Source organism: Schistocerca cancellata, chromosome 3 (assembly GCF_023864275.1).
Source record: "Schistocerca cancellata isolate TAMUIC-IGC-003103 chromosome 3, iqSchCanc2.1, whole genome shotgun sequence".
Taxonomy (NCBI): Eukaryota; Metazoa; Arthropoda; class Insecta; order Orthoptera; family Acrididae; genus Schistocerca; species Schistocerca cancellata.
Window position 1 is genome coordinate 215,831,329 of NC_064628.1, and position 23,760 is coordinate 215,855,088.

Sequence of the window (23,760 nt, forward strand, 5' to 3'; positions counted from 1 at the left end):
AGTAACAGCCAGTGCAGGAAAGTGATATCATTCAAAAAACTTTTTCATGACTGTTGACCCCACTGCAATTAAAGGATTTTTATAAGTTAATACTATAGTTAAATTCACTTACATTTTCCATAAATTGGCACCATGTTCCTACTAAACAATGTGTATAATAATTATCATAACGCAAATTGCCAGCAAGCTGTCATACCTACCTCCGTAATATTTTCTGTATACAGGTTTGCCACACTTTTGTCTTTTAAAAAATTCAACAGAACATCTACTGCTATAACATTTTTTAAGTTGAACTGGCATCCTCCGTCCGTTTCCATTAGTTAAAATTAATACTCATTATTGTACACTACATTTACTGTGATACCTGCGTCCTGTATGCCCAGCGAATTTTGTGTCGTGACATCTTTGTACATATTGTGTGTGTGTGTGTGTGTGTGTGTGTGTGTGTGTGTGTACACTATCCATGGCTTCCACGTTCAAGAAATTTTTAAATCTTACTTAGTACTGGTCAATTACGCACTTCTTCCACAGCAGCCAACAGTGCAATAAAAAGAAGCAATATTTTCTATGTAAATAACATAAAACCAACTAATTTATCATCTTAATATTTTTTATGTTATTATAACTCGTTGTTAGGTCCATTTATAATAAAACAGCCACTTTTTCCGTAATCAGCAAATGTGAAATGTACAGCATAATTTCAATTCTGAACAACTGTCTGAAGATAAACTGTCCCTTCGAAACTGGTGACGTTCCCAATAATTAGCTGGTTGCTGTTTTTACTTTATTGAAAGAGTTATCTTGAAACAATTATAGTTTATCCAAAGACTGGACCCTATGTGTTTCCCGTACAAGTACTACACATGACCATACATACGATTTTCATAACGTGAAACTACCTGCAAAATGCGTGTCAGTCGAAATTTCTTACGATGAGTCAATATAAACAGCTACGAAAGAATATAAACATCTTTGAAAGATGCCACAGCAACACCCGAACAAATGTGCAGCCCTTTGACCTTTCTTTTAGCTTAAGGGGTCAAGTAAATGTCACGGCATATCTTCAGTTCGCTATCGCAGACGACGCAGTAGTCTCAGCTGTTTTCATTGCAAACACTCGACAAACGTTAACATCGATGTCAGAAACTTTCACACACATATAATAGGTGTTAATACAATTAACAACTGGTGACGTCAACTGGCAAAGTTCGTTAGAAACCACGATCATAAGCTTTCAATACCTGTAAATCGTTCAGTAACCCTATGTAGCAAGGCCTATTGAGTCTACAGGAACGGAAAATATTCTGGAACGACTAATCAAACGCTGTGACATTTCGACGTGTGTGGACCTGCTAATGTAGGATAGAAGCACTTACGAAGAAAATTGTTGCCATTGTGAAATGTAGCGAATAAGGCAAGGGCTCTCATACTATGGTTTCCGCCCACTGATTTTTGTTCCTCGAATCACGAACATCGAAGACTTCGGAAAGTATTATGCAACCTCATTCAGAAGCATCGCTTTTACTTTTGTGCTTCGCTGTGCCGTGGTCATTTGTCCCTAAGATCCATGTCTCGCTATGTCTAGCAAAACCAATAAACTGTAACACTGGAAATGCCTCTGACTTGATAATTCTATCCACAGGTGGGAGGAAAGCATGGTGGTACAATATTTACCTTCCATGTTGTCCAACTCTACCTTAAGTTGATAATGCTAAGATTTTTATTTTGATCCAGTGAACTGAAACCTGGTCTCTTCGAATGTTCTATTTTATTTTTGCTCAATTTGACACTTCTCTGATGTTTTACAGTATCAACTGCCAGCCAGGTCACAGCGCCCCGATCTGCAAACTTCTAAATCGAATATTCACACACATGATAATATCTTTAGCAGAGGCACTTCCTTCAAGAACTTTAGATTACTCTCAACCGGAAAATAATGAACAACGTCAGATGCAAAGGGGTGACAAAATTAGGACCACTTTCTACGCTGGAAGTCACCTGCTCACTGTCTTTGACGTAGGTGACAAGTTTCGTATTGATGTGGTAGATACACAATCTTTACGTCAAGCCACCTGCACTCGTTGCTGTCATGGGCGCAAAGCAGGGGAAGGAATATTCCCGAAATAGAACAGCTCAGGTGCTGACGGACGTCTTAGAAGGTGGCGAACACGTCAGTACCAACTAAGCGACATGTTATATTGTTACAAATCTGTTGGAAAACAGGAGAAAAGGTTTCGAAGCACTTTTTGATCCCCAGTTACGGAATTGATGCGCTCGCTGGGCAGATGCTCCGTCACCTACCACACCAATAATCTCCCTAGCCCATTAGCACATGCCCAAACGATCCACTTGCTAATTGTGTTCCACAAGGAAACTGTTCCATAAATTAGAGGGTAGGACTAATGAAATGCCGTCTGACGTACAAGGTGTCCAATACATATTCGTATTTCAAGCCAGAACCGCAGCCTTTCTGCTAATGTTAGATACATCGGTGTCAAAAACTGAAAGAAAAGCTGCTATCGGTCCCAAGACGTGTTGGCGGGCAAACTCTTAGGGAAGTAGCCGACATGAACTGGACACGACCTCGGAAACCGACTGTTAAGAGATTCCGACTGGCGATGTACACCTTCTGCATTTATTTCAAGCCTTCCTCTACTCAAACTGAATGTTTTGCCCACAACCAGGAAATAACGTAGCATTAAAATAAGAATAAACATATATGAAAGCAAGTGCACTGCAACATGATAATGGAGTTTTGCAGAACATGTTACACATCTCATGATGTAAAATCTATCATTTGGAACCGTATCAAAACTGTGACTTTCTCGAACGGCGATCGTACATAAATGACAAAAAGAATGTGCTGAACATAACTATCTCATTCTTCACCACTTCCAATTTTCTTTAATAGGAATGATGATTTTCAGCGTAGTAGCGAATCAGTCTATTCGCTTTATATCGAGTCATTACGAGCAGATCGACTGTGATATTGCAGCAGTCAAAGCTGTAAGCGACGGACCTCGTCCCGTAATATGAAGTGCAAGCACACTAGACGTTACCGAGCGTCCGATATAGGCAACCAACAATACAGAGATGCTCCTTCCTGGAGCTTCTCAAAGCTGCACAGTGCAGGAAGTAATCCGTGCAAAGTGTACATACGACGGACAGTTATTAAATTTTAAATATCACCTGTAAAGAAAATGAAGTTATGAGATTAATTTGTTTGTTTGTTTGTATGTAGGTATGTGCCTGCAGAGCCGTCAGATGGCGGTAGATGAGGCAAGACAAAATGCTGCAGCCCTTTTGTGGTAGATATCGTGTGGTAATTCGGTTTTGGCAGTAACGGAAATGTTACAGCAATGTCAGATCATTCCAGATGATTCCTTAAGCCGTCCTGATTGGGCTCACCCAAATGCAGCATTTCAGCTGCTGGCGAATACAAATTCCCGCACCACACTCGAGTTTATCAATGACTGCGCCAAAAAATAATTACTAACTTCCTATATGTTCGAGGTGATGATTAAAACTTTATAACTAACTCTCGTATAGTAAGATGAAGCAATTGTAAGTCTAGTTTTATGTGAGTCAATTATTAGTAATGTTCTATAAACATCAGCTTCTTATCATAAGCCACGGAGATGGATGAGTCTACTTGCTAGAAGACAGTATAAATCGTTTTCGACAACTTTAATTCGATACTGAAAAAGGAAGTCTTAAGAAGACGCACATTACACTCGGCATTTCAGAAAAAGACCATGGAGCTGTATTGTCCAATGGAAAGTAAAATTTGGAACTTTGTGGTAAGTTCCTATGCGACCAAACTGCTGGGTTATCGGTCCCTAGGCTTAAACAGTACTTAATCCATCTTAACGCTAATGACAACACACACACACCCACGTCCGAGGGAGGACTCTATCCTACGACGAGGGGAGCCGCGTGAACCAGTGCCAATGGAAAGTAAGTCTTATAAATGTTCATTTTGTAGGTGAGCACTCGAAAAAGAGTGTGTTGAATAGACCTCCGGCGAAAGGAGCTTCGAGACATAAGTCACCGCATTTCGGCCGTGCACTTCGACCATCTCGGCGTGGTCTGTTCTAGCGTTCTTCATCTTCAAACGCAGAAAACTAATTACTGAATGATACTCCATTTCATTTTAGTTTCTCTGGTGGCGTGCTACGCCACTGTTGCGCACGGATTTCGTTGTTTACCAGCTCTGTATACATGCTCCTACAAATAAAGAAGGAATTATGTGAGCCGCGCGGGATTAGCCGAGCGGTCCAAGGCGTTGCAGTCATGGACTGTGCGGCTGGTCCCGGCGGAGGTTCAGATCCTCCCTCGGGCATGGGTGTGTGTCTTTGTGCTTAGGATAATTTAGGTTAAGTTGTTTGTAAGCTTAGGGACTGATGACCTTAGCAGTTAAGTCCCATAAGATTTCGCACACATTTGAACATTTTTTTGGAATTATGTGATCGAATAGTCCACGCATGTACTGCCGGTTCATAATGTTCAGAGGGCACAATGTTACAGCATCAGAAGTATCGCCATTGCCATGTGCGCTGAACTGATCTTTCTGTTTTTGTTTTTATTGATTTGCTACCTGAGTATCTGGTGGTGCCGGGATATGTATTTATTCCAGTCTTCTGTTAGTGCATTTCCTTCTTCCACCGCTCTCTGTCCATCTTTTCTTCAAATAAACCAAGTCCCTCTCCCGCTCCATCCTCTCCTCCCTCTCTGCCCATATCCTCTTTCCTTTTTCTGTTCATCTCCCCCTCTTCCCTCTCACTCTCTCTGTCCACCTCTTCCTTCCTCTCTCTCTCTGTCTTATTCCCCTTTGCTCACCTCTTTTAACTCCCATCTTCAACTCCATCTCCACCCCTCCTCCTCTCTATCCATCTCCACCACCCCCACTCTCCGTCCATATCCTCCTGTTCCTCTCTCTGTCCATCTCCTCCCCTGTCAATTTGCTCCTCCCCCTGTCTCTCCCCTCCTCCCCTTACCTTTATCAATCTCCTCCCCCTCCTCTCTTTGTCAATCTCCTCCTCCCGCATCTCTCTGCCTACCTCTTCCTCCTCCTGCCTCTGTTCATCTCCTTCTTTCTCTGTCCATCTCCTCCTCCTCCTATTTGTTCGTATCTCCTCTTTCCCCTCGCTGTGTGTCCATCTCCTCGTCTCCTCTTCTCTCTCCATGTTACCACCCTCACCCCAATACGATGGTTCTTATCCCTACGATATTTCTTTCCATATTGTAACTAATATGGGTAGCAAATTTGATTCAAATCGTTCCAGGGGGTTAGGTTAAGCTTTATACCCGTGGCATTGCTCGCGTAAGTACATGTCTAATATACTTCACACGTATTTAACATATTTCGCCTGTATGTCTAGCTAATTTCACCCTGCAGTTTTATTTTCACGCAGCTTAATGTTTATGAGCCGTATCTCCTGAACTATGTACTGCACAATGATATATTTTTGTAGGTACATTCAGCGGCATATGTGGGGATAGTGTCTGCAAAAAATACTGCGAACAGAGTTAGTTGCAACGAAGTAAAATTTAAACTCCTTCCATGATGTGGTAGTTGTTGATACATTCAGTGTTTATAACGCTGTATCTCTTGAACTAAGTGTCATAGAATGATGCAATTTTTCTGGTACATTCAGTGGTATAGAGGAATAGTGTCTTTACTATCGTTAGTAGTAAAGGAGTAATAAATTAAAACGACATGCTTCATGTGGCTGTTTTACTGCATGAACAGCGAAGATGTAGTAAGGGACATCATTTTGTGGGGGTCGCAAACGAGAAGAAGTTTGGTAAAGGTTTGGGTATTCTCAACTTGTGGGCTACACTGCTTTTTGACATCCGATCGTCACCCCTTTGATAGGTGGGCGGTTCTTAACCCCACAATGATTCTTTCCAGAGAGTAATAGATATGCAGTGGCCAGAACTGCTGGTATTATCAACTTGACACCTTCGTCTTCTCGTGCGTTCCTGCCTCATCACCTGCCATTTTTCCCTCTCACAACAGACGGTCATCGGCATCCTTTCGTCTACGATGGCATCTATTGTCTGCATTCTAACTTTCGACCATCTTTGAACTTTCCTCGTGATCGTTCATCCGGGCTGTGAGTGTTTCCTGGTGGTGCTGACGGCCCTCAGTTTGGGAGAACCCCCGACGTCAGATCGGTGTGCGCATCGGTTTACACAGCGCGCGACTCCCATCTGTTGCCTCCCGCAGTAGCGCACCATTGACTTACGAGGTGTTGCTGTAAAAAAACGGGACTGATGAGTACGCATGCACCAACGATGAATGACCAACAGCTGTGAAGTGTGAAGTCTTCTACGTTGAATGCGGCGTCTTTGGTGTCTGCAGACAAATCAGTGTGGCCGTGGCCCTCGTTTGTGCGAGAGCTGTTATTTTGTTTTGCTGGAAAAATGACAAATGTAATAATAGAACAACGAACTGACGAGAAGTTTCACATGAAACTTGAAAAGCTGCTACTGAAACCTATCTTTTACTGACAGAAGTGTATGGCGACGACAGTTCGTGATGTATGCGAGTTTTTGAGTGGTTTGAGCGTTTCCAAGATGGCCGAGAAGACGCTGAACATTACTCACTCCCGGGACTCCCTTCAATATCAAAAACTGAATGGAATACAACTGAAACTGATGTCGATTCCTTGGAAAGAGTGATGACATGTGACGAACCTTGGTTTTCACTTTCGACCTAGAAACTAACCGCTAATCCATGCACTGGAAGGGCCCAACTTCCCGAGAGCGAAAATGGCTGGACTTAATAAATCAAGAATCTACGCGATATGATCGTTTTTTTCTATATTCATGGAATTATGTATCTTCACTGGGTTCCTGAAGGTCAAACTATTAATCAACATTACTATCTTGAGGTTCTTGCTCAAGTTTCTTAGAAAATACGAAATAATCGACCCGAATTGTGGAGTAACGAATGACAGGTTCTGCATGAAGACAACGCACTGGCTCATACTGCACTGTCTGTTACGAGGTTTCTACCAAAGTACGACGTCCCAGTGTTGGACCACCCTACTGATTGACCAAACGTAGAACCACATGAGTTTTATCTATGCCCCAAGGTCAAATCCACATTAACAGGAACAAGATTTCAGTGCGCTGAAGCAGCGAAAGGATAAGCAACATGCATCAGCACGGAGCTCACAGAGGAAGACATCCAGCACCGCTTCCATCAACGAAAAATTCGCATGGAACGTTGTAGGGACAGAGGAGAGGAGCATACTGAGGGTACCAGTGACTAAATATGTTTGTTTTTTTAAATAAAATGTTTTACAGCAAGAGTTCCGTTATTTTATAACCTCCACGACTGGACGCTCTGTAAGTGATCTGTCCGCGAGGCGCAGCTGATGATAACGAATCAGCTAATCGGCCGCTGAACAGCAGGAAGCGGCAGTACGTCGATGGGCTGTTCGATGAATTAATAGACCGGGAGAAACCGGAGAGTACAAGAAATTAATTACCTAACTTTATTTTTTTTCCGAATCGATGATTAAAACTTTTGATTGTCCCCTTGTATACCAAGTGTTTCATAATTCATGTTACACATCTTTAGAGGTTGTAGGGGGGGGGGGGGGGGGCGGGCGGCTTAGTAGATCAAGTTTTACATAGGAACCCATGTTCGGATATGTCATCCAAAGACGCTACAGAGCGTCAATATTATAGCTACCAGCGCCTGTAAATGTATGTATACGTAGTGTGATTCCCCGTTTGATGTTACAGACTTTCTAGGATGATGGCGAAGGATAAATCTATAAATTTGAGGTAAGGGTTCCTGTATCGGAAACGACCGAGTCGAAAATTATAAGCGAAAACCGTTCTGATAACTCTGACAGTGGAATACATGTGCTGGTACTGTCGTTGCTAAGACTGTAGGGTAGGCAACTTTCAGAGTTAGTAGTATGGACCAAAAACAAGAAAAAAGTCTAGAAAACATGGGTTGCAAAATGAGTACAATAACAGCTATGAGCACTTCTTCAATAGAGAAGATGGGTTGCACACTAGCGAAGAAGAACAAGTGCTCTTAGCTCCTCAAAGTATGAGCACTTGTTCAATTGAGAAGATGGGTTTGACACTAGCGATGATGAACAAGTGCTCATGCTTTCTCAGGTATGCACTTTACAGCCTATGTTCACCGGACATTTTTTTCTCGTTTTGGTGCGTACTACCACCTCTGAAAGTTTCCTACCCTCTGATCTAACTAGCTCATGTTTTCCACTACCAAAGGTATCAGAACGGTTTTAGATTATAACTTTCGATTCATTCATTTCTGTTACTGGGACCCTTACCTCGCATTGATACACTTATCCTTCTCCATGATCCTTTAAAGTTTGTAACGCCATCACGGAATCACCCAGTATATAGTATACATACATTTACAGCCGCCGGAGCCCATAACGTTGACGCTCTGTAACGTCATTGGACGTCGTTTCTGGACATTAGTCCCTACGTGAAACTTCCTCTACTAAGTCACCGCTACAACATTCCGTACCAATAATAAACGGCGAGGGGGGAAGAAAGAGAGAAAGAGAAAGAGAGAGAGAGAGAGAGAGAGAGAGAGTGTGTGTCGGGAGGCGACTGCAGCGCTGACGAACGGTGTTGTCCTCCTTGAAAACCGGTGGCGCTTCAGCTGTTTTTCTGTCATCAACAACCTGTTGGCCGTCAGTATGGAAGCAAGGGCTGCGGCAGGGCCAGGGGCTGGGGGCGGAAACCGTGAGATCGGGGGGGGGGGGGGGGGGGACTGCAGCGGAGGTTCGGAGGCGGCGCTCGCGGCAGACGGCGGACAGCGGAAAGCGGCCCGGCTCGCCAAGCCGGTTATTGAAATGGAACCAGCCGCGCCGAGCAATGCCGCTCCGGGCGGCACCAATTGCGGTCGCGGCCAGCGCCACCAGGGAGCCAGCCACGGCGCTCCGGCCTCTCCGAGGCGCACTTTCAGTTTCTAGCAGATGCGCTACTCCACACCACAACACACATAGGGAATGCGCGTCGGGAAGCTACAGCACGAGCACGTGGCTGCGCAAGTGGTGGCGGTAGAAATGGATTTTCGCAGGCAACATACAGGAGCCTACACGCCTACATGTTAACTCCTAAGTTAATCCAACCATGAAAGATCTGTACAGCTACCTGAACGGGAGACATGTTGGGAACCTTCAGTTTTCCCATCAATTCTCTTCTCTGTTTTTTTTTTCCCCCTCGTCGGGCGTTCCGTGCAGTGTAGGTGAAAGTAACGCTCGTTTCACACTACTTCCCGCATATGTCACTTCATTTTGACATCACACGCAATATCGACAACGGCATGATCGCCTATCGACTTTCGTTAGTGTTCGACACGGGCCTCCCACAAAACTTCAGGCGCGCTTACCATAGGTTTACAAAAACACGTCATTCATTATTGTTATTGCTATGATAAAATGTCACATACAGATTTGTAAACGCTTAATGCCTTCGTATGAAAATGCTCACTCAGCAGTGAGTTGTTATTGTCAATAATTTACAAACTAAGCACGAAACGGACTTGTTTTATAATGCGTAGCATGTCGTCGCAATGTAACAGAGCACTGAAAATTCATCACAAACAAGTCACCATTATCATTAAATGTCATTTAATAATGCTTCAACATATGGTTAAGTGGTGCTAGCGCAATGGATAATGACGTGGTTTAAAGAGCCGGCCGTGGTGGCCGAGCGGTTCTAGGCGCTTCAGTCTGGAGCCGCTCGTCCACTACGGTCGTAGGTCCGAATCCTGCCTCGGGCATGGATGTGGGTGATGTCCTTAGGTTAGTTAGGTTTAAGTAGTTCTAAGTTCTAGGGGACTGATGACGTCGGATGTTAAGTCCCATAGTGCTCAGAGCCATTTGAACCATTTTAACGTTGTTTAAAGAGTCGAAAGTTGTGGGTTCGCATCCCGTTACATACATTTTTTTTTTTTTTTTTTTTTTTCATGCTGGCGTTGTTAAAGCGTTCTCGACTTTCTTATGAATATAATACAACTATGTCGTGCAATATTTATACTCCGTCTGCTTTGAGAATGAGGGACGAAGTAAACATTTAGCGATTTCCGAGTGTGTGTCTTCGCGGGAACCTAAGAAGACAGCTTGAACTGCTGCGAGTGAACCGAGAAGCAATAACATTCATATTCTTCCTTGTCACAAAATCGATAGCGGATCGCCGGCCGGTGTGGCCATGCGGTTAAAGGCGCTACAGTCTGGAACCGCACGACCGCTACGGTCGCAGGTTCGAATCCTGCCTCGGGCATGGATGTGTGTGATGTCCTTAGGTTAGTTAGGTTTAAGTAGTTCTAAGTTCTAGGGGACTTATGACCACAGCAGTTGAGTCCCATAGTGCTCAGAGCCATTTTGATAGCGGATCACACGGTCGAAACTTGACGTCAATTTGACGTCACGTTTGCGGAAAGTGTTGTGAAACGAGCGTGACTCTGGAGGTGACAACAAAATTGTCCACTGTTTTTACTCCTTCTCCTATACAACGTTGCTTGAAAAATTGAGGTATTGCTGAAAATGCCAACTTCACTCACCATACGTTCACGCTGGTCATCGCACTCCGGATTCGAGATTGTTGCAGGATTCGACGTCCCTGTCATCGATATCCACATATAACATAACTGGACTATTATATTACGACGATATCTGGTTCAGTTTTCTCCATAAATTCAAAAATTAACGACTGTAAGTGCTGATCATTTAGGGACGCCGATGATGGCTGAATCGACTGGGAACAATGATTCTTAGAGATCACGGATTGTATGTTTTATTACGGATACATATGAATTACGAATACTTTTAATTACACACAGATAAGCTATTTTCTACATGCCACCATATGCTACCGATCGCGTTCACGGTGAAACTTATACGGTAACCCCCGCGGCGAGAATAGCCATTTAAGAAATCATTAGCGAAACTGTCTAACAGTGCCGGCCAGTGCACTGCTTCGACTTAGTTCCTAGACCGTTCCGCCGCAACTACTCCACTCGTTCTCGTGTCAAGGAGGGGAAGGAGATTTGTGTTTAACGTCCCGTCGACAACGACGTCGCTAGAGACGGAGCAAAACTTCGGATTAGGGAATGATGGAGAAGGAAAGTGGCCGTGCGCTTTCGAAGGAACCATCCGGGCATTTGCCTTAAGCGATTTAGGGAAATCACGGTCAAACCTAAATCACGATGGCCGAACGGGGTTTGAACCGTCGTCCTCCCGCAGGCGAGTCCAGTGTGCCCGCCAATGCGCTATCCCGCTCGGTGCTCGTGTCAAGTGACAACAATTATTGTCCCCTAAAAAGCAGTGTCTGCAGTCACAGATTATTTCGTACCTCTGACCTCGGCTAAAGCAGAGGTAGCTGTAGTACACGCTCTATGGCGTGCTGGACCGATAACTTAGTCATTTAAACCACTAACTGATGTCAAATATCTTGCCGTAGGATGGTACCGTACCCTCACAATTTGGTGTTGTTAATTCTTCTCTATATAGTCACTCGTTTTTCTTGATCTTCCGATGCCCCGACTGCAGAAGTAAGATTTTGCCTTGCACAATTCTGCACTTCTTTGATGTCGTCATCCGTATTGTCAAATCGGCGACCTCCCAACAGACTCTTCATTTCTGGGGACAAGAAAAGCCACATGTCTGCGATCTGGAGAATAAGACGGATGCCGCAAGGTCTCAGACCCACGTGCCATCATTTTGTCAACTGAAATTTGGGAGAGCCGGTGCAGTGTCAGCCAGAAGATGAACTCCTCTGGAAAACATATCGTGTCGTTTCTTAGTCAGAGCTTAGGTAAAGTGTCCAGAAAATTGCTGAAGTATCTGCCAGTCATGGTTTGCCCACGGCAAGGTAATTCGTGACGATGATTCCATAACAGTCCCAAAAATCTGAAAGCATGACCTTCCCAGCTGACTTCTGCACTAGAACCGTCGGTCAGGGACGTTTGACCAGTTTGCAAATTTCTTTCCCACCTGAAGGAAAATGTCGTGATAAATAAGAAATGTGAAGCCGTTGCCTGGCATGCTGTTTCTGTCCTCAGTATGAAGACTGCTTTGATAATGTTCTGCACAGGCCTTACAGTGGATGTTTGAAACTAATTAACTTTTGCATCCGAATGGAAACATGAGTCAATTTTCAGTGCAGCTAGCTTCCTTTCCTTGCTGCTGCCAATATAAGTTTTAAGTCCTTTCCAGAAAACCTTCCTTTGTTACCGCCATTCTATGTTTTATATCCTTCTTACACATACTGTCGTCAGCTATTTTGCTGCGCAATTAGCACACCTGATTTATAACGGTTGTGACTAACATTCCAATCTACTTGAGCATGACTTGGTTAAATTCGACTACTCTCCATCACACTTATTTTACTTTTGATGACATTCACCTTCAACCCCTTTTTGACTCATCATCCGAGTCCCAATGACAGAAACACGACGAAGCTTGTTTGGCTTATCACTTTGACAGTACTATTTCGAAAGACAGAGATTCTATGATCGGAATAACTGACTCCCTTTGACACGACGACGAGGCTACCGTCGACGAGGTTCAACAAAACGCTGCTAACATCACCTCCCATAAATGGAACGTTTCCGTTCACTGCACAAGCGCCGCCTCGGCTCGCCTCTGAGGCTGAGGAACTGGTGTGGAGTGTTTGCTGGTCACGGGGCTGGACTGCGGAAGATCTGTTTGCGCGGAAGACCCAGATGCGAGATGCGGCTACACCTGTCCAAACACCTACCCCGGCGGCCTGCCTGTTCCTACTGACCTCATACTCGTTTCAGCAACAAAACCTCTGGTGTATTTATCTAGCTTACTTGGGCGTGGACCCACTGCACGGCTGGAAACGACGCAAAACACCTTGCATCAAACACACAAGAACAATGTATTCCGCCATTATTCATTCTGTGTATTTTGACGCAAGGAGGAGTTCCGTCGATCATTTGTATCTCAAGTATAGAACGCAAAAGAAGGGCACAGTTCAAAAGAACTATCAGGCAGTCTGAGACGAAACGCGGTATAGCTGTACGGAACACGCCGCTCTTTTCGTAAATCCGCGATCGATTGTAACTTCTCGATCTATTTCCAAATAGAATGGTACTGATGGATACACATGTTTAATGTATAAAGTAAAATTTCACTTTCAAAAGTTGTTTCTGATGTAACGTAAGAGACACTTGCGGCCACTACATAAAACTGTTTGAAATTATCCGCCCTTTCATTTGTACGAGTATTTAGTTTATCAGCTTTCTTCGTATGGTTCAAGATTTCTAATATGGTTTCTCCTTTAGAAATTATCTTCAGCTTTGCAGAACGCAACGGGACACAACGTACTGGTCGTCAGACAAGGAGACCAACTCCACGAAGTGCTGTGGCACTGTGGAGCGTGAGATTGCGTGCTCTGCAGTCCTGTTAAATGTGGCTGCGTTTGCAGCCGCTGTTTGACGTAGGTGCCTTCATGCCTATTTCACAGTGTAGCGGCCATCTCTTAGCGTAGTTGACCGTGGTCGGCCACATCCTCTCCTTCGGGCAGCAGCTCCTGCAGTTCGCAACGTTCCACATGCACGTGAAACAGTGCCGTCAGCAATACCAAACTCATGAGCTACACTCGTCACACTTCGTTTTCGTCGCAGTTTCCCGATGATCCTTCCCCGTGTGAAGTAATCGAAATTTTGTCTCTGGGCCATGTTGTAATGACGAACATTACCACAATACGCCGCAACTGCTCGCTGATTAACACACACTTTTTTTTACCGTTCCTTCAAATACCTCGTGTTTCGGGGCCAGCCCCATTTGGTGCTACAGTCACGCTGACCTCACGGCATGTGACGGCCAGGTTCAATGCGTGACTAGGAGACCTCTGGCAAAATGCTCCCGCACTTTCTTTCATCGTTTATATGTATCGAAGTACATAAAATGTCCAAGTACATAAATGAACTATCAAAACATTACTGACCTCTGGAATTCGTTCTACGTACGCAAGCACACATTGCTGTAGTAGAGAAGAGAAGGGATCTGGTGGAAAAATGCTCCCGTCGGAGCACATCAAAGTGGAATATGTCGCTCTTTAACAGACTCTGACAGGAAAGTGGGAAATCACCTTCCTTAACCCTTATTCCGCTTTCCTCACTAAAATGTAAACATCTCGACGATTTGCCACGAACAGAAATTACACAGCTGATTCCAAAAAATGATGACTTTTCAGGCGTATCTTGATAACGGATGCAGATGTTCGAAAACGGGAAAATGGCGTTTCTAGACGAAAGTCCAAAGAATGTACAATTAAAATTCAAGCCGCTTCGGTTTGTTATTTATATAGTTACGGCCCACGGTGCAAAACCGGCTAAACACTGGCTTCTTCCGTTTTCTGCGTGCGGTAGATCTGAATCTCTGGATCTCGGTAAGACATAATGATATTGTCAAAAGATCTAAGTTCCCCGAGAATACCATGTTACGAATATCGCCGATCTGACATGAATAGAAAGTGTAAAAGTGGCCATCCCTTCTGCGTCAAAAAATAAAGTGGCCATCCCCACACGTGGTACCCTGCGTCATAAAATCAAGGTACTCTCAGAAACCGCCCATGAACTAATGGTGCTATAAGCAGCCGAAGGTTCACTCTATCTAAGGCGCTGCAGTCATGGACTGTGCAGCCGGTCCCGGCGGAGGTTCGAGTCCTCCCTCGGGCTTAGGATAATCTAGGTTAAGTAGTGTGTAAGCTTAGGGACTGATGACCTGAGCAGTTAAGTCCCATAAGATTTCACACACGTTTGGTTCACTCTAGACCACACCTCGTGCGAAAGAACCAATCGATTTGCTCAACAGCGCATCCAGCACAACATTTCAACACAATCTCTGGCGATATTTATTCGCAATCCGCGATTTTTGCGCCGATTTGTGACTGTTGATGAAACTTGGATCCACCATTACACACCAGTGCCAAAACAGCAGTCAAAACAATGGATAAAGGCTGCTGAAAGTGCACCGACGCTGGCAAAGACCGTTTTGTTTGCTGGGAAGGTGATGCCCACTGTCTTTTTGGGATTCCCAAGGAATAATCTTCAAAGATTACTTGGAAGAAAGCCGAACCATAACTGAACCCTATTATGCTTCACTGTTGGATCGTCTGAAACTGGGCTGAAAAAAAGAACGAGAATGGCACGCAAAAAATTGCTCTTTCACCAGGATAATGCACCATCCCACACATCTGCGGTAAGAAGATGAAAGTGCATGAATTGGGCTTCGAATTGATTCCTCATCCACCTTATTCACCAGATTTAGCCCTAAGTGACTTCTTCCTGTTTCCTACCTCGAAATTTCGGCTTGCTGGAAAGGTATTTTCATCAAATGAGGAATTAGTTTACAGGGTTTGTCAGAACATATTTTTGCGAAGGGATGAAAAAGCTGGAAGATCGCTGCACCATGAGTATATTCCTCAAAGGAAATTATATCCAGAATTAAGGTAGGTTGTTTCCGACACAAACATTTTCTCTTCCTTTTTTGCCAGACTTACCAAACAACCCTCGTGGGTAGTGTGTAGGAAGGAGGAAGCAGCAGTGTGACATGCGTGCCACGGCAAGACTACACCGCGCAGAGTGGTCGGCGTGCGTCAGGAGAGGACAGGGCGGGACGGGACAGGACAGGAGAGGACAGTTAACGGGAGCAGGGCCGCGCTATCAGGCGCGATAAGGCGGCGCGGTGGCGGTGGCGGCGGCGGCGGCGGGCGCACGCCGGCCAGCGTTACGGCGCTGCCGGGAGGAACGAACGCGGCCCTACCAGGGCACCTCAAGGCCGCGGGGCGCCGCTGGGGTGCCGCCCGCCGGCGCCGGGTTACCGACCGCAATTTGCCGGCCACGTGGCTCCGGGCCGGCCGTCCTCGCGTAAACACACGCGACGTCGCGCCGGGATCCTAATCTTTTCGCCCCCTCCCCCGCCCCCTCTGCTATCTGGGTCGTTAGGCCGCCCTCCAGCCTTCCTCCCGGCCGCCGCGCTGGAATCTCCCGTCCGTGCGCATACCAGGGCGCGTAAACAATCTTCAATGTCAACATATATAGGCTGTTTTTTTTTTAAAAAAAGACCTGACGTTAACAATTCATTACTACTGTTGAATGTTTATAAGACAAGAGGGTACCACCTCTCCAAGTCAACCAGTATCATTCGTTAACAAACATTCGTTGGGCCCATACGCAGATGCACCCATCTTATTTACTTCTATTTTGGACGGGCATTTTACCTGGCAAACATTGTTATGTAGTGGTTGCGATATGCAATCCATTTATGCTTTGCAGTCGTATTTAATGTAAAAATACAGGGCTATTACAAATGATTGAAGCGATTTCATAAATTCACTGTAGCTCCATTCATTGACATATGGTCACGACACACTACAGATACGTAGAAAAACTCAAAGTTTTGTTCGGCTGAAGCCGCACTTCACGTTTCTGCCGCCAGAGCGCTCGAGAGTGCAGTGAGACAAAATGGCGACAAGAGCCGAGAAAGCGTATGTCGTGCTTGAAATGCACTCACATCAGTCAGTCATAACAGTGCAACGACACTTCAGGACGAAGTTCAACAACGATCCACCAACTGCTAACTCCATTCGGCGATGGTATGCGCAGTTTAAAGCTTCTGGATGCCTCTGTAAGGGGAAATCAACGGGTCGGCCTGCAGTGAGCGAAGAAACGGTTGAACGCGTGCGGGCAAGTTTCACGCGTAGCCCGCGGAAAATTGGCTCATGCCACAACTGGAGACCGACAGCGCCGACTTCATCTTTCAACAGGATGGTGCTCCACCGCACTTCCATCATGATGTTCGGCATTTCTTAAACAGGAGATTGGAAAACCGATGGAACGGTCGTGGTGGAGATCATGATCAGCAATTCATGTCATGGCCTCCACGCTCTCCCGACTTAACCCCATGCGATTTCTTTCTGTGGGGTTATGTGAAAGATTCAGTGTCTAAACCTCCTCTACCAAGAAACGTGCCAGAACTGCGAGCTCGCATCAACGATGCTTTCGAACTCATTGATGGGGACATGCTGCGCCGAGCGTGGGAGGAATTTGATTATCGGCTTGATGTCTGCCGAATACCTAAAGGGGCACATATCGAACATTTGTGAATGCCTAAAAAAACTTTTTGAGTTTTTGTATGTGTGTGCAAAGCATTGTGAAAATATCTCAAATAATAGTGTTATTGTAGAACTGTGAAATCGCTTCAATCATTTGTAATAACCCTGTATGTTCGGATATACAGGGTGGAGAAAAACTGAGGCACGAAATTATAACCTTGTATAACTAATGCCGTGCCAACGGCCTTGCCACAGTGGATATACCGGTTCCCGTGAGATCACCGAAGTTAAGCGCTGTCGGACGTGGCCGGCAGTTGGATGGGTGACCATCCAGCCGCCATGCGCTGTTGCCATTTTTCGGGGTGCACTCAGCCTCTTGATGCCAATTGAGGAGCTACTTGACCGAATAGTAGCGGCTCCGGTCAAAGAAAACCATCATAACGACCGGGAGAGCGGTGTGCTGACCACACGCCCCTCCTATCCGCATCCTCAGTGAGGATGACATGGCGGTCGGATGGTCCCGATGGGCCACTTGTGGCCTGAAGACGGAATGCTTTATAACTGATGCCAGTAGGAACCAAAATTACCAATGTTGTGTAGGTCGACAACGCACAATTTTCAAACTACGAAAACTTGGCGCCACGCGCTCAGATTGGCCACGGCATTCCCCTGTTGCCGGACGCCATGGACAACGCATGACCGCGAATGTTTTGCCTGCCGGAGATCGTGATGTATGTATGAACCGACAACCTTAGCGCTGTCCGTCAACCGACGAACGCCATCAGGGCAATCCCACGGCCAATCGGAGCGCGTGGCGCCAAGTTTCCGTAGTTTAAAAATGGTGCGTTGCCGACCTACACACCATCAGTAATTTTGGTTCCCACTGGCATCCTATCCAGGGTTAAAATTTCGTGACACAATTTTTCTCCACCCTTTATTGTAACTGTGACTTTTGTACATAGGTTGATATCAGAATGGGCATGGCCCGAAACCGGTGACCTACTATACAAATATCATTTTTAATTCCAACTCTGGATGTCTCTTTTTGCATTAGAATTTAAAATGTGTTGCTGTCCCACATGCCCCAGCACGCTGGTGTTGGGCAAAAATCTGTAATATTTGCACCCGGTATTCCTGGAAACCACCTGCTCACCAAGTCCCGGCCTGCCAGCACCCTGACAGCCACGGTATGCCGGCAGCGAGGTGGTGTGCCGCCCTGTCAACGCCACCATGCTTAAGGCCAGTAACATAAACATCCTGCTGTCGGAGGAAGAGCGCCACCGACATTAGACATAACGTTCTACGACAGGCCTTCTTGCACAAGCGTACTGCACTGCTTCTAGATGTTTTGACCTTTAAATCTCACTTTGCTTTCTTTTATGATGCATTCTCTGTGTTGATATGAAAAATTCATCGTCACCTCAAAAAGTTTGTTGTTATTTAAGTTATTTCATGATGCATAATCTGTCATTGCACAGAACAGCTCACTTATTACACAATTTTATAATGATCACTTGTGTCCCAAGCGGCAAGAATCACAACGATATCCAGAAATGTAGTTACGACGATTTTGAATTCGCGTACAGAGAACGAGAGCACGTAGCGGTGGGAGTGGGAGGGCAGGCAACGTGCAGACTGTCACCCACCAGGCCTTTTAGATAGTATAAAGACATAACTTAAGTACATTACATGCATTATATGCTAACCCCTTTCCAAAGCAGAAAAAGAAAGATTTTCAAATTTCTTGTTTGTAGTTTGTTTTTTAGTTTTCCAACGTCGTGATTGGCCACGCCATAAATACAAATTTTGTGAAAATGTCCGACAGAAAATAAAATACACTGTGATTACTATAGTCTGTAGAAACGCGTTCTTGGTCGACCATTTTCCGTCTTCTTCACATGTACACCACGTAAGAATCCTGGCCTCTTCTACCGGTCGGGCAGTTAGTGGAGTTCACACTGGAGGATTAGCGGGCCTTTCCTCGAAATTTTCTGGGCGAAAAATTTCAATGGGCCCACTTTACATGACACCTGAATATTGCACCATCTGGACAATGCCACCCGAGCTCAATAATGGAGAACGTTGGGGAATCATTATACGCCGGAAAAGGCTACAATCACACAAGGACATATGACATATGCAAGTTTTGGTGTGTTGTTTCCTTGACTGTCTATTTAAAAACAAATTGAGGAAAAACACAACAAAACACAAAAAACTGCTCATTAGTAAGTCGTCTATGTTTCCAATTTACAGGATGGGAACCTTTCGTAGACTGTGTGGATTGAGAACATGTCATCTCCAAAGCTGCGTTGGATATTTTCTTTTTAAAGCGAAAAAAAAAAAAAACACAACGGGACCAATCACTAACATAAAAGTTCTCGGAAGCCTGTTCCATCATCAGGTGGCAGTTCTGTTCAGCTCGGAGCCATTGCTCCTGGGAAACCAGCTATGTCGACAGATCTGTAGCCCTGCGGCTCTTCATCGTGTACTTTCCTCGAGAGCATTGTATTTGAACACATTAACTGTTTACAAACTTAACTAGGCACTACACTTGTGCTCGACATCGGAACTGCCTCTTGATGTATTATCTATTACACGGATTGCCGCTGCGACAGACAAAGTGTTATTATCCCTGCTACATTCCGAATTTGAAAACTCGATTTTTTTTTACTTCCTTCAGTTAAATAACGCAACCGAAAACCTCGTGTTAAGATCCACATACTGAATTACGGATTGCGTGACGGAGGAGAAACGTGACGTAACGCGAAAACCTGTCGTGTCGGATAGCATAGAGCAGCCGCCTCGTTTACGACCATGTGTGGCGATGCGTGGGTTGAGGGAAGCCGTAAAGCACACGCCGTATCACCGCTTCTCGCTACGGTGCTCACAGGTAGTACTGGGACTGCCTTCCCGACTCCCGACAGTGCCCATCGACGGGTGCTGAGGAGAAGCTCCTACGCAGAGGCGCACTCAAACTGGCTGTACATTTATTTCCTTCACCTTTGGAATTTAGTTTTTCTTTGGTGACGAAGATGACTCTTTCAGCTTATGCAGAACTCTCTCTCTCTCTCTCTCTCTCTCTCTCTTTCTCGCTCCTTTTTTGCGTGTATCCGGTCCTGTTAACGAAAATCCACTACACCGGTTAGCCGGCATATTGGGAAAAAATGCCCATCCTTCCTATTTGCAACTTGTCTGCGGGTTGTCCTTCTCCTTCTTGTTAAATACTAGCTGGTTTCACCTGACTCTATGCCCTGTCAGTGTATTAAAATAGTCATCTTTGGGTACGTGCCATACACCACACAGTCCCCAATAATGTTTATCAATCAAACTCTCCTCTTCCTCTACAATTTACACCTTCTAGTACGTTCTGCCTTAAGCAAATAAACTCGTTATCGTTCTCGTTCTAGGCAGCACTCATGAAACTGAACTATTTATTCCACACTACTTCTATCTAATACTTTCACTTGTGTACCACCTTGCCTTATTTTTATCAGCACAACCATGAAACACTTTTCTCATTCTCTTCTCGCGGTTTTTCTACTGCCTAAGTTCACACAGGGTGTAGTAATGTCGATATATCATTATACACTCCTGGAAATTGAAATAAGAACACCGTGAATTCATTGTCCCAGGAAGGGGAAACTTTATTGACACATTCCTGGGGTCAGATACATCACATGATCACACTGACAGAACCACAGGCACATAGACACAGGCAACAGAGCATGCACAATGTCGGCACTAGTACAGTGTATATCCACCTTTCGCAGCAATGCAGGCTGCTATTCTCCCATGGAGACGATCGTAGAGATGCTGGATGTAGTCCTGTGGAACGGCTTGCCATGCCATTTCCACCTGGCGCCTCAGTTGGACCAGCGTTCGTGCTGGACGTGCAGACCGCGTGAGACGACGCTTCATCCAGTCCCAAACATGCTCAATGGGGGACAGATCAGGAGATCTTGCTGGCCAGGGTAGTTGACTTACACCTTCTAGAGCACGTTGGGTGGCATGGGATACATGCGGACGTGCATTGTCCTGTTGGAACAGCAAGTTCCCTTGCCGGTCTAGAAATGGTAGAACGATGGGTTCGACGACGGTTTGGATGTACCGTGCACTATTCAGTGTCCCCTCGACGATCACCAGTGGTGTACGGCCAGTGTAGGAGATCGCTCCCCACACCATGATGCCGGGTGTTGGCCCTGTGTGCCTCGGTCGTATGCAGTCCTGACTGTGGCGCTCACCTTCACGGCGCCAAACACGCATACGACCATCATTGGCACCAAGGCAGAAGCGACTCTCATCGCTGAAGACGACACGTCTCCATTCGTCCCTCCATTCACGCCTGTCGCGACACCACTGGAGGCGGGCTGGACGATGTTGGGGCGTGAGCGGAAGACGGCCTAACGGTGCGCGGGACCGTAGCCCAGCTTCATGGAGACGGTTGCGAATGGTCCTCGCCGATACCCCAGGAGCAACAGTGTCCCTAATTTGCTGGGAAGTGGCGGTGCGGTCCCCTACGGCACTGCGTAGGATCCTACGGTCTTGGCGTGCATCCGTGCGTCGCTGCGGTCCGGTCCCAGGTCGACGGGCACGTGCACCTTCCGCCGACCACTGGCGACAACATCGATGTACTGTGGAGACCTCACGCCCCTCGTGTTGAGCAATTCGGCGGTACGTCCACCCGGCCTCCCGCATGGCACACTATACGCCCTCGCTCAAAGTCCGTCAACTGCATATACGGTTCACGTCCACGCTGTCGCGGCATGCTACCAGTGTTAAAGACTGCGATGGAGCTCCGTATGCCACGGCAAACTGGCTGACACTGACGGCGGCGGTGCACAAATGCTGCGCAGCTAGCGCCATTCGACGGCCAACACCGCGGTTCCTGGTGTGTCCGCTGTGCCGTGCGTGTGATCATTGCTTGTACAGCCCTCTCGCAGTGTCCGGATCAAGTGTGGTGGGTCTGACACACCGGTGTCAATGTGTACTTTTTTCCATTTCCAGGAGTGTAGTAAAATTCTCCTTATTTCTGGATCAATATACAACATCAGAAATATGAGTGTTTGTGCAGTGTAGTGTTCCGTTGTATTTTCCTTGTTACTCATGAATGTTAAATGAACGAAACAGAGAAGATTAAGCTCGTTGTCAGTAGATGGCATATTCCTGTCGAAACCAAGCAAAAAGTCCCCATCAACCGGCGAATCATCAAGTGCCACACGTACTCACTTCTCGAGCTTTTGGACTTAGCCCACGACATCTGAGCAAGGGCTGTCAATAAGGAGCTTTACGTCATCTCCGCTCCCCCTCGTCAAAAACCAAATTATAAAATTTCTGAATGGAGCGAAAACTAGAAAACACGAGGATCGAAGCATTTGAGATGTGGTATCAATAGATGCTGAATTTTCTTATTTAATTTATTATTTTAAACATAGCTGCACAACAGCAACGGTTCCACGTAATAAAATTATAAACAGCCGACCAGTTGCAATGGATAAAGAATTCTTTACCTAGGTTTCGACAAATGTAAATTTGTCTTCTTCAGAAGGTGTCCTAAGGACAATGAACATCATAGCTTACATTAGAAAAGTATGAAACATAAGACAAGAATAGATTTTAACACAAATTAGAGAGCTCTTGCATTACAGAAATATGAGAAAGACGACTGGTACTTACAATTTTACATTAGTAAAGACTAATGTACCATCGCCGTTTTTACAAATGTCGGCATAGATCCATTTGTCAAAATTAAAATATAGCCCTAGAATTAGGGTTTGTCACGTAAATATAAATTAGTACATGGATCTTGCAGATCTGGTCAAACAGGCAGAGCTGTGAAAACAAGATATAAAGAACACCTATTAGGCAAAAAAGGAGCGAATATACACAGCTCTACTTTTGCTGAACACCTCTTGATAGCCGGTCATACGCCTAAACAGTTAGAAGACACTGTTACCCTACACAGAGAAGTCATAGGGCGTAAATTAGATCTGTGGGAAGAGTTACAAATTTTTAAACACCTAGAGCTCAAGGACGGTAATATACTGAACGACCAGTTGAACCTTGCTTGTAGACAATTTTTCGAAGGCTTTAAACCTGTACTGTTTATGGTATAACATTAATGCTGGTAACCTTAGTGGTCTATTTTCTCAGGAAGCTATGATGCACCTTCAATGCTTTAAGCTCACTACTCTTTATGTAATGTGGTTTTCTCACGATGTATGGCTGCCACTACACTGGCCCTTATGTGATTTTCTCTGGCTCTAAAACGTTGGTTCCCTGCGAATGTGTATTAACTGGATTGTGTACCAGTGTTCGTAATTCTGTCTTAAAAGCCATTATTGTCAATTTTAAAGTTCTGACATATATACCGTTTGTGGGCTTCACTAATATAGTAATGTAATTTTATATTTTGGCTGTATATGCCACTGTGTGTAACTCTCTCGACGTAAGCGCCACCTGCCTTTTTGATGTATAACTACATTAATTGTACCAAGGCTCCCATACTGTTATAACGGGAGTGTTAAACGCCTTCCTTCTTTTTATTGTTACTTTATCTAAGGACGTTATTAATACTGATAATTTACACGTTGCTTTTGTACGCCAATTGGCAAATGCTTCGCGCCATGAGCGCCACCTGCCCTGGTCGCAGAGTAACTACGCTGG

At 45.3% G+C, this 23,760-nt stretch overlaps 1 protein-coding gene and 1 pseudogene across 1 annotated transcript in view; one reads left to right on the top strand and one right to left on the bottom strand.

The window, feature by feature from the left end:
* Positions 1-23,760, bottom strand: part of LOC126176232 (ecdysone receptor) — a gene marked incomplete at its 5' end in the record, with an annotated part of 544,465 nt that overhangs the window by 220,425 nt on the left and 300,280 nt on the right. The window lies entirely within an intron of this gene.
* Positions 17,334-17,450, top strand: LOC126177835 (5S ribosomal RNA; annotated as a pseudogene).